At 35.9% G+C, this 12552-nt stretch overlaps 1 long non-coding RNA gene across 1 annotated transcript; it reads right to left on the bottom strand.

Annotated features, from left to right (window-relative positions):
• Positions 1–3271: 3271 nt before the first annotated feature.
• Positions 3272–6572, bottom strand: LOC113338884. The gene is made up of 6 exons (XR_003354879.1): positions 6291–6572; positions 5812–5864; positions 5550–5687; positions 4525–4705; positions 4175–4429; positions 3272–3556 (listed from the first exon to the last, which is right to left on the bottom strand). It is a non-coding gene; the product is annotated as an uncharacterized LOC113338884 (long non-coding RNA).
• Positions 6573–12552: the final 5980 nt, after the last annotated feature.

Genomic DNA, 12552 nt, shown 5'->3' with positions numbered 1-12552 from the left:
CTTGCGGTTGATCGAGTCTTTGAGTCTTGTTATTTCCTCCACGACTATAGAAATTTCTTTCTCTTTCATACTCTTCTTGATCTCGGCTCCCCATAGCTACCAGTTTTTGTTGATTGTTACCTGTCTCCTTTTCTTGTTGTACTTGCGAAGTATTCACCACTGTGTTTATTAGCTTGGCTAATAAGCTTGCATTCGTTGTTTGTGAGATGGTGTTCACAACTGGATATGATTCCATTTCATTTTGTTTTTCCTCTAAAGCAATGTATTCTTCTTGAAGTTCTCGCAATTCAGTCATTGTAATCGTATTCTTGACTCTGAAAATTTGAACATACAACAGGTTTGTTGCAAACATAGCATTGATAAATGATAATATGAGATATCTCTCATCTACACGGCCAGCCATTTCGCTACACATAGTTCTCCATCTTTTAGTCAAGTGTTTCAAACTTTCACCAATCTTTTGTTTTAATCCAAACACATCTTCTATACCAGGTCGTGAGGAATTATTACTTATATATGCTCCCAAAAATGTGGTCTGCAAATGATTGAAGGAGGTTATTGTATTCTTTGGTAAACCTTCAAACCATTTTAACGCTTCTCCTGTTAAGCTGGATGCGAAATATTTGCACAATACCACATCATGATTTTCCCATTATAACATGCACCTCACATAAGCTTTAATGTGTTGAATTGCACAAGTTGTTCCATCGAAAATGCTGGTTAATGCGGGAAAATTGCATTTCGGTGGTATTCCTCCTAATATTACTTCCCTTATAAATGAAGTTTTCGCAGATTCTTCTATTGCTTCATCCAATTTTCTTTTACCTACTTCTCCTCTGTTATTTAGCATTCCTCTCATTTCTTCTAATTCTTTTAAGATTTGTTTATTTACACCTGAATCTTGGCCCATTGGTCTTTTTAATTTTGCTTCTCTTCTTCTGCGTTCACGTCTATCTTCTCTTGCGAAATTTCGTATCTCTTTTTCATTATCCTCATATCGTCTTCTTCTGCGATTCTCTTCCTCATCCCTATCTTGAATTCGCAAATAAAAAAAACTCAATTGTACGTGAGTGGACATGGCTGATGATGTCGTTCATTTTCCCCTCCATAATTTTGTTCATCTCTTATCAACTCAATTCGCTGTCTTTCAGCCATTCTTTTCACTCTATCATACTCCTCATTGAGATTATCATTATTCCGGTTTTGTATACGCCTTGTTTCTCGATTTTCATGATTGTTTTGGCGAATTGTCTCCTGAAGCTCTTGCTCTTCTATTTCCGCTCTCAACCTTTCACGTTCGCAGATTAAACGTACCTGTTCAACATTATGTCTTTCAATTTCTTCTTCGATTGTCTGTTGATTTCTTTGATTTTCTCTCACATGTAAAATTCTTCTTCCCTCCTCTTGATTTCCTTCGCCATCTTGGTTATTTTGTCTCTGAATTTTCCCGTTCTCTTGATTTCCTCCAATTTTCCCATCATCAAAAGTTTCATTTTGTGGAATGTAACGATCATCAGTTCTTTCTCTATTTTCGCGATATTCTTCATTAGGATTTGATATTTCTTCTTGAATATTGTTTCCAGTATTGACCGTGGGTGAATTTTGCCTCATTTCTCTTCCAATCGATCTGGAATATGATTTTGTAATACTTCTCGATCTTCTATTCTGCAATCTGATATTCTCCATCCTTAATTCGTGATTTTTCCTTATCAAATTCGCACGTTCTTCTGCCTCGTCTCTTCTTTCTTCATGTATTTTTCGTCTCAATGTTTCTAACCCTCCAATTTCCTCATTTCCATGAATTATTCCTTCATCTACTTCTTGATTTCTCTCTTCATGTCTATAATTTCTATTTTGTTGCTCTTTTTATATTTCCTCTGCTGAATTTGATCGCCAAGTGTGTACGCTCACTCTGTCATAACCTATATTCCTCTCTTGAACTAACGTTTGTTGAATTGGCGATTGAATTAGATTTTCTCTGTTATTTCTCATTCTAGTAGATTCTCCCATTTCACTTCTTTCTCTTCCAGCAATTCTCTTGCTTCTTCTAATAGTAGTCGGTTGTTCAGATGTATTTCTTCTTCTAGCCATTTCTTCAATGCTAACAGTATTGCAAGAAATTATGAAAAATTCTTAATCAATCACTTTAGATTTTCACAAATCTCAATATCAATCTTTAGCTTTTTCTAGAATAATCTTCAACTCGTCCCTATTTATAGCGCCATTATGTAGTTGCAGGAAATCCTACACTACACCCCTCATATGATTTCATTGTTGATCAGCTCATTTTTAGGTTTACACTCTTAATTTTATTGATTAATTTTTGAATGTTCTTACAAGAAAGATAAAGAAGTCAAGAATGATCTCTCTCTCCTTTACAACTCGAATGACTATTTATAAGGAAATACATAGTGGATGACAGCTAATCTGTCCTTTATTTTCGGATATGGTTTGCGACATTCTCACAATCTTACAAATGTTAACTTCGCAAGATCTCTAATTTTCGCAAGACTATCACATCTTTCTCATGTTCCTTGCTGACGTCGTTTCTGAAATTGTTCTGTGACGCTATTGTGCTGTACCATTGATAATTTTGCTGAGGCATAATTGTTGCGAGATTCTGATCCTACAATCTAAGTGCAGTTTACCGGTATTTACAAGTATATTTGATGGAAGCGCATGTGCGGTACAACATGTAAAAGCTTATTCTAGATGTTTATTGCAGTGGGAAAATTATGATGCAGTAATGTGCAAATATTTTGCTGCAAGTCTAGCAGGAGAAGCTTTGAAATGGTTTGAAGGCCTACCTGTAGAATCAATTGGTTCATTTCATCATCTACAAAATGTGTTTTTAGGGCAATACATAAGTAATAATCTATCAAGACCAGGGATTGAGACTGCATTCGGACTTCGTAGAAGAACAAATGAGAGTTTGCGTCATCTCACTAGTACAAAAAGGTCTTTTAGTCATGGTATATCACCGTGACCAAAGGTATACAGTCACGGTATTTCATTTCTGAAAAACCGTGACCAAAGCCTGCGAGGCCAAAAGTGTGTTTATATGGTCTCGTTAATCCACCGTGACCAAAATTCCTTCAAGCCGTGTCCAAATTTGATCATTGGTCCCGGATTACATCTCACACCGTGTCCAAATTTGCTCATTGGTATCGTTTTAGATTTAACCCGTGACAAGTTCTTATGTTGGTCAAAGCTCTGATGTACATTAAAAAAGAAATTTGACAAAGCAATAGCCAACAATAAACTGAACATAGATTCCAAATCAAACAATATATTTATAATGTGAAATTTCCCGTCTGAAATTACAAAGTAAATAGATTTTGAGTGCAATTTAGGAGCCTTCCAGTTCCTCAATATCCCATAAATATGTACAATATACTGTTAGCACAAACAAACAAGAAATGGATGAAAATATCTCTATAAAATGCTGAAAGTACTTGAATTAGTAAGATATCCAAAAATTCCAGTTTGAATTCAAGTTCGTTGCTGTTGAGATGTGGAAGACATCAAAAGATCGTAAACTCTTTACTTCTGCCACCTGAAATTCATAGTAATATGTCATCAAGCTAGAGCAAAACTACGAGCACTAAAAATTAAAGATGAACTACGAGCAGTCGAAATTAAATATGAACTACATGACTGAGAATGCAAACATAACTGCAGTAGCAGTGAACTATCACTCATGGCATCCACAAAGAACCAAGTTAGGAAAAAACAGAAAATTCTTAAAATTGAATGTCGAATAAATACATCATGGATGTATATATATGCCCTTCCTTTTTGAAACAAAAAACTTCTTTCTTTTATTGGGTCAATTCAAAATGAAAACCGTACTATTAAGGAAACTAGCAGGTAATCAGACGAATGACCTACCTACCACCTAGTGTCATTGAGGGATATCTGTCCTATCATTAAAAACAGTCGAGTAAGTGACAAACTTACTAATATTATCGAGGATATTATCCCCATATTGCACTGAGAAAAATTTACTAGTTTATTACCAACTAAATAGAGAACAGGAGAAGACTAAAGGTACCAGATGTAATATCGAAAGAAGCAGTGAGTAATGAAATGATTAACAGTGATCCAGAATTTCTAAAATGAACACCAAATTTGCTTTAAAAATGAGATGAGAAAACAACAAATCGGGATATACCTGTGAGCCTGTGGCACTCCACCTAGGTACTTCACAAGCGTCTCATAAACACCAGTTGCACTGCCAAACTGGGCTAGTTGTCTTCGTCTTCTTCAGTAACTCTCACATTTTATGAGAAATAATGTTGAACTGCTAGATCTGTAGCTTATTTTCCTATAAAACTTGAAGGAATCTTTTTCTTCTGTAGATCGACCAAATAGTTCTAAAACTTATAAACAAAAATGTACCAGTGAGCTTCATATGCTTATGCTTCAACTGTATCACAATGATAGAAGAGAAAAGGGTAAGTTAGCACGTAAAAAATGTTCAAATACCCATAAACTTTCAAGAAAAATGGGAAGAAAAGTCACCTCTGCAAAGAACAGGCTTAGGCTTATTTAGGCTATTCCCCGAAGCACTAAGAGTAGAATCAAGCAAGATGTGTCAACCACCAGGCACCAACTGCCTTTGAAAATTAATAGTAACAACTGTAGAGTGCTAGTTCTGATACTATATCAGAAGGAAGGACCATAATCCATCTCAATGCGAGTACTGACAGGCAAAGTCCACAATAGTCAAATAGCTCATCCCAAGTAGATAACCATAAATAAATGAACAAACATATTAAGAACTAACAATATCTACTATTAACATTAAAGAGGTCACGATAAATCAACCCACGTATTTGAATTAGTTGCTGTGACATGGTCTAATAATGCAGACTTGCTTGCTGAGTGTTAAAGAAATTAGGAAGAATTAAAATTGAATTAGTTTCTGGGACATGGTCTAATTATGTAGAAATTAGGAAGTCTTGATGTCGAAAGCAACAAAATTATCATGAAATTTTTTCCAGTAACAAGTCTAAAGTATTTTACTTCAAAAGAGAAGCAGTTCATGGCTCTCTGAAACTCAACGCCTGTATCCAGGATTGCTGGTCAAAGCCTGCTCCAATCCCGAAAATGCTAATAATATTTTGTACTCTCTGTGCTCATTATTTTACTTGGTGCTCCTGCAATTTTGGTGATTTTTACAAGCCTGTGTTCCTTGGTCTACATGTTACAAAATAGAAAATTTTGAGCTGAAGGCTTGTTAATATAGTTCGTTTTCAGATAGTTATAGAATGCTACTGTGTGTCATGTATGTTCTTTTACGGATAAAAATTAAGACCGTATCAGTCATGAAAGTAAAGACGAACAAATCTATATCCAATATATTAAAAACTATTCCCCCTATTTTAGTCAGGAGCATCATCTATAGTATGGTATGAAATATAAGTGACTTATTTTCAAACTCATGAGTTTCAAAACTGGCAATACTACTACTAGCATGTGAAATTCTCTCCATGGGAAATTCAACAAGTATAGTTCTGATCAATACCATAAAGTTTTAAAATTACCTAAACTAAAGTTTTACGGTAAAGGTTTACACAAATTTCATATGGACGAAAGATTCTCCTTAGATCCCTTCTCTGTGCACTCTGACTAGCAACTTTAAGATAATCCTAAACCCCTGCTTCGAATCCAGGTGAAATAACCTGTCCATTAAGTTAGATAAACAGAAACTCAAATATCAAATTTAACGAAAGTGAATCTTTAAAGGTTAGACATAAGTCAGACCTAAAACAAAAAGACGGGCTAAATTGAAGATTCAGAGCTTACCGTGTTACAAGAAGTTACGATCAAGAAGACTCCACTGAGTAACCAACGATCTCCTTTGAATAAAATAAATAGAAACGATTCAATAATGATAATTGAGCGATCCCAAAATAAGTTCAATAGTTTCTGAATAAACTATATTAACAATCCGAAATTCACTGAAAATGAAAATGCAAAATTACATTAACCACCCAAACACAATAAGTCACAGCGGAAACAGGAGGAACGACATGCTTTACATATTACGTTGATAAAAGTATATTCCCAATAATTCTCTATCAACAAATCTTCGGACTTTATTGATTCCTAATAATTCCCTATCAACAAATCATACAATGTTGCCAGGAGAATCCAATCTTCCCCTTCCACCATGTACGACCTAAATTATAATGTCATGATATGCAGCAGGTAACAAAAACCCTAAGAAAACAAACAATTTGGGTTTTCTAGATTCATAAATCAAGGATAAATATCGAACTTACCACCATGAAACTGTACCCCTTTCTCTGCTGGATTTCTCTGTTAGGGAACTAATTTCTCCGGAACAAATAAAAATGGGGAAATCAGGGGAAGAGGAAGAGAAAATAGAAAATGGGGAATTGGAAGAAAAATGAAAAAAAAACTGAATTGGTGGGGAAACTGGTGTGCTTTCTCGAATCTTCACTCCCACAATTACAGGACGCAGTGGGGAATATGGAGATTGAGATTAACCAACCACCAGATTCACCCCGATTTTTTCTCCCACATGATCGTAAAGGGGAAAGAAGAGATGGAAATATTTACATCGTAGTTTCAGTTAGATCGTGTATTTTATGTACACCAGGAAGGTCAAGTTTACACTTGTGATGATTTAGCCACGCGTCCCTTTATATTCCGAGACCATTAAATCTCTACAATCTGGAGACACGGTGCACACAGATCCCGAGACGGAAGACATGATGAATGGTCACGGGATCTCAAAACACCGTGTCAAAAAGACATTTAGTCACGTTTTTAGCTTAAACCGTGACAACGTCAACCGTGACCATAACCCCTTATTCTACTACTACTAACGACTCGTTGGAGAACAATGTGTAGTGAAATGGGAAGACGGGTGGATGAGCGACATCTTATTCTTGCATTCATTAATGCTCTCTTTGCAACAGATTTATTGTATACCCAAATCTTCAGAATAAAGGATACAATAACAATGTCGGAGATGCGCGAATTTCAAGAAGAATACATAGCACTTGAGGAAAAGCAAAGAGATATGGAATCTTACCCTATTGTAATATCTGATTTCATAGGTGGAAATAAGTCTACTTCTGAGGATGACAAATGTTGTTGCGAGTACATCGCAGGGAACCCAAGGAAGGAATAATGCAGAGATGGAACAAAAGTTAGTGGCTATGGGCAGTGCAGATCAAGCAGAGTTTGATAAAGAGTACAGAGACAAGCAACTTCAAAATTATGGAGGTGCTGATACAGTTCAAACAGGAAGCTCTGCAGGACAACAAACACATTATAACAAGAAAGCTGGAAGAATAGTGTGGGAACAGAAAAATTTGCCAAAGTTGAACACTACAGTGGATAAAGTATGGGAAACCGCTCTTTTAATGGATGATATTCCAGAACCACATAATGTAGGCGAAGAGCCGCCACCAGGAAGGAGAAGTAAAGAATTTTGTGTCTATCATAGATTCCATGGTCACACAACAAGCAAATGTAGAAATGTGAGGAAGATTATATTGTGAATGATTGAGCAAGGAAAGTTGGACCATTTCTTACTAAAACAGACAAGGAATTTACCACCACCACCACCTCCACCTCAAGGAAATACATATGAAAAGGAGAAAGAAAGGAGTACATTTGTTGTTGAAGTGGGCGAAGACAAAGAATTTATATTGTACCTCGATCATACACTCGTTCAGAAACATAGAAGATTTTCATGATAATGTCTTAAGTGGAGTATATGCGAGAGATACTGAAGGAAGGGAAATATTTTCAACTTGGAAAAAATATCACCCTTGAAAGAATGGCAAAAGAAGAAAATCTCGTTCAGCGAAGATAAAACACCAGGAGGAGGAGAATCACATGAATGTCCATTGGTGGTGCGCTTGGGAATTAATCTGAAGCCATTAGAAGAAGATGAGGAAGAAAATGAGAAAAACACCTGGGCGATAAATATAATACTTATAGATACTGGAAGTTCTGTACATATTCTGTTTTATCATACATATAAAACCATGGGTGAAAGAGATGATGAGTTAGTCCCATCAACATACAAAATCTATGGCTTTAATGGTTCTGCAAATAAACCAAAGGGAGAAGTGACTATGCGAATACTTCTACAAAATTTACCAACAGATATCACATTCTGTGTAGTGGATGTCGAGTCGCCCTATAATGCTCTCATTGGAAGACCATGGCTGCATGGAATATTAGCTGTTGCATCAACATTTCATCAATGCATCAAGTTTCCTCTACCTCAGGGTGTTGGCATTATAAGAGGAGATACAATTGAAAGTAAAAATTTCCAAGAAATTGATATTGACAAATGCGAAGCAAGAGAATTCAAACGACGGAATTGGAAAACATATGCAGTGGATAGTCAAATAGCAGAGAGCCTAATGGTTGATGCGGTGTACGAAGTTGGGGAAACAAGTATGCGAAGTGTTGGAATAAATTCTTCTGCGAATACAGAATGTTAATCAAGATTAACAAAATTGCTATGGAAAAAAAAAAGCGTAGAGGCAAGATATCCAAAATTGAAGGGTACAATGACTTTCGTACACAGCCAATTGAATGGTTATGCGAATGAATATTCTGGAAAACATATGCGAACTTAAGAAGATTCAAGAAGTGCAGAAGACAAATGATTTTATGTACTAAAATAGTGGATCTGATTTTCTTTGTGCAAGATGATTCGGTAAAAGCATTTATGTACTAAGGAGTAACATAGGCATTCTCATCTGTAAGATGGATTGTTGAAAATTTCAATTTCTAATAAGAAAACTAAAAGAGAAATCTTTATAATAAGACCTTTATAAAAGGATACAGAAAATGATATTTTTTATCAGATTGGCTAGGAATTCGAATGTGGCGTGCACCCTAGTTCGCTCATATGCAAGAGGCAATATAGTAATACCTATCGCACGTCATAATCGGAAAGACCTAGAAGGAATAACTCAAGGGAAGGCTACACCGACCCCAGAACTTGAGTTGTGGAGATTTTGGGTGAGAATTAAACGATAATTCCCATCCGGGAGAGATACCTTAAATTTTCAGTCTAAGATAGTAATCTTAGATTGAAAGCCTAAGGTGAGAAAGGCTTTCCTAAGGAGTGCAGAAACTCGATCAGGGCGCCGAGGTACACGGTTGAGTCAAGAGGGCCCGAGGAGTCTGGAGCGTACCTTTCCACTCGGTCCGAAGATATGATGCACTCGTTTCGAAGATACCCCACTTAGGGTACGATCTTTCTGCCATAAACCCTATAGGTAGCGTGTGCGAGATTGCGAAATCAACTAGTTCTTGAAAAGCCGGATGAGAAGAGCCATAATCTTAACACGATAGAGTTAAGCTTCCTTGAAGGGGCATCCGGGGGGAAGATAAGAACGACACCCTCCATTAGGGAGCTGAATTGTGTCAAAAGTCGTAAATATCACAAGACTTTTAACTCATACAAGTATTAAGACTTGTGGTATTTACGCGAATTAACCTGAAGAGGAAATAATACAAGAAAATGATAAGAGGAGATCAATGGGTCAATACACTATGATGTAAAGACTGCCTGCGATTTCGTCGCACATAAACAGAGGCAACATAAGACCTTTACATAGGAAAGCAAACATAAGACCTCATAGCTAATACAAATAAATAAATTATTGATAATGTTTGAAATATGCCCGCATCAAGGGAAGTTCATGATAAAGTATACCAATCATATTTGGTTTATCAAAATTTGCCAAATAATAAGAGGCAAGAATGGGAATGCAAAGGAAGTGTTATTTTCCCCATTTTGATAAGTCTTACATACATATGAATAAGTCGTAAATATGAAGCGAAGGAAAGAAGAATCATATTAAAAAGATGAAAACTGAATTTACAAGAATCTACAAGTATATTACAACAAGAAGAAACAATCAACTTTCATCTTCTTCATTTCGCTCAGACTCAAAATCACTAATTTCTTCTTCGGAATATTCTTCTCCATCAGTAACTTGGATATCAGGAATAGGTACATTTTCAGGAATCGCTGGAAAGTTGTATTTCAACAAAGGAATACCATTCTCAAGACAAACTCTTTTAACAACAGCCTCACGAGAACGATTAGCATCGTTACTATTGTTTTGGACTAAATTAAACCAATTTTCCTTCAATTGCTGATACTTTGAGTTACGAGAAGATGATTCTTCTTCTTTAACAGCCAAGCGAGTTTCTAGCTCTGCGACTCTCTTTTGATATTCCTTCTCTTTTTCTGCGAAGCATCAACAAAAGAGTTAATATAACGGATAATTATTCCTAAAGAATATGAATGAAGATTAAAGAACAACAAATGACCTTCATAATTGGAAATAATGTCCGCGACCAGTGTAGAATGTTCAGTATGAAGGCTAACATTACACAGATTATTTCTAGCATCGTTAAGAACTCTAGCAGCCCAGTTAAACTCATCTTCACTTTCTATAAGGAGTTGAGATCGAATTAAATTTCTTTCCTCAATAAGAATGTCCCTCTCACGATAAGTTGAATCACGTTCTATCTTAACCTTAATAAGGGATTCTTGAAATTTTTCTAGTGTTTTCGCACCCTAAGAGTGATCTCATCTTTTTCAATAATAAGTTTGTTCTTCTTCGCGTCCAATACCTGAATTGTTTCTCTCTCCTCATAAAAACGTCTTTTAAAATTATTGGCAGTGGATAATGCACTTTTATGGCGTTCTCTAAGAGTAGTATATTTTAATCTTAACTCTTCTAAGTTGAGGTTTTCAAATCCTCGAGTAGGATAATTATTTAAAGAGGAGTTGAGATGCTCTAAACGAATTTCAGCATCGGGAAGATTAGCCGCTTCATCTGAAAGGTCATACAGGTCTGCGAAGATAATTAAAGTAAGAAGTGCAAACGATCGCATAAAAGAAAAGGAGTACGAAAATATAAGTTGCATACCAATGAGTTCCTTGTTTCTTTATCGAGTTCGGAGAACCAATTGAGAATTAGTTAAATTCTCATTTCTAAGTTTTTTATTCTCGCCTGTAAGATTCGCATTCACATCCGAAAGAATAGATTTCTCATGTTTCAGTTTGGTATTCTCATCCTGCAACCTGCAAAGTTTTTTCATTGTCTAAAGAAATCGCATAAGATATGCAGGCACTTTGCGAACATAAAAGCATCATAAGTAAAAGAAGGAATAATAAGGAAAGGATAAAAGGCAAATATTGCAGAATATTACCAAACCATTCATCGAAAATTGAAAATCTGGGTTTATCACAGAGGCAGATCCACGAAGAGATCGATCCCCCAATCAGAAGTAGTACAGATCCTTGAGACCATCTTGAAAGCACGATCCGTTTCATCATCCCCAAGAGTAGAAAGAGCATCTCCAGAAAAAAGATCAGACAACTTCTTTCGATACAAATCAATCGATACCTCTTCCTCAGAAACAAAAGTATCTTTATCTGAAGATTCTGAACTTGAAGAAGAATCATACCTCGCACGCTTTCTAAAGATATCATCTTTTAATGAGGTTTTCTTGGATTCAGATTTTGATGCGCGTTTCTTAGGAGTGCTCTTACTTTTTCCTAAAATTTTATCGTTCAAAGGATTCACCTACGCGAATAATGAAGATAAGAAACAGAAGCAACAATATTGTTAAAAATAGAAAGTGTGTTTCTCACTTCCTTATTCTGCGAAGATGATACCTTACGCGAAGTACTGACCTTTTTGGCGTCCTGCGAAAGAGAAGAAATAAGATATAAGAAGGAAAGTTACGAGAATTTACAAATTGAATTAAGAGGATCACATACCGCTACTTTTTTTCCTCATTTTCAAATAATTTAAATTCCCAAGGTTGGTAAAGAGGAAAATCTTCGGGCAGAGGATTGTTAGAACCATCCGCAGCTTTACCAGATATAAAGGATCCTTGCAAGATGACATGGCAATTAGGCCAACTAGAATCATTGGATCTGCGAGCAGCACGATTAGAGTTTGAATTCCAATCAACATCTCGCATAATTTTTTCATCTTCAGTGATACCATCTACTCTCCTTATGCGAACAACCCACTTAGTCACGTTACTTTTCATAATAGCGATGTAATAATTCTTAAAGAAATTATCAAGAGTATACTTAGCAGGATCTATAATTTTATCACGATGATCCTCTTTTCGCACTTCATCAGGATAAGAATTTCCAAGACCAGCTGCGCGACGAGCATACTCCAATGGTATCCTGATAGCATCACCACTCAACTGAAATATTCCTCGTGCGAATCTTTCATCAGCAAGAATTCTATAGAAAAGAGGAATCTGAGGATTATATAAGGGAATTGGTAGAAATTGAAGTTGACCTAACGAAATGATGATTTTTCAGTTATTCCATTGCTCAGATTTGATTAGATAAAGATTAAATTTGGATGTGAAATTACATGAAGGTGGAAGAGAAAGTTCATAACCCCTCTGATTGAAGTCAGTTTTCACTCTGTTAAATTCGATTTCCATTTTTTTACCAGCAGGAGCCATTGAAGAATGGAAATGAAGTGTATAAAATTG

This window comes from Papaver somniferum, chromosome 1 (genome assembly GCF_003573695.1).
Source record: "Papaver somniferum cultivar HN1 chromosome 1, ASM357369v1, whole genome shotgun sequence".
NCBI classification, from domain to species: Eukaryota; Viridiplantae; Streptophyta; class Magnoliopsida; order Ranunculales; family Papaveraceae; genus Papaver; species Papaver somniferum.
The sequence above is the reverse complement of the archived record's forward strand: the minus strand, read 5'-3'. Positions and strand labels throughout refer to the sequence as shown.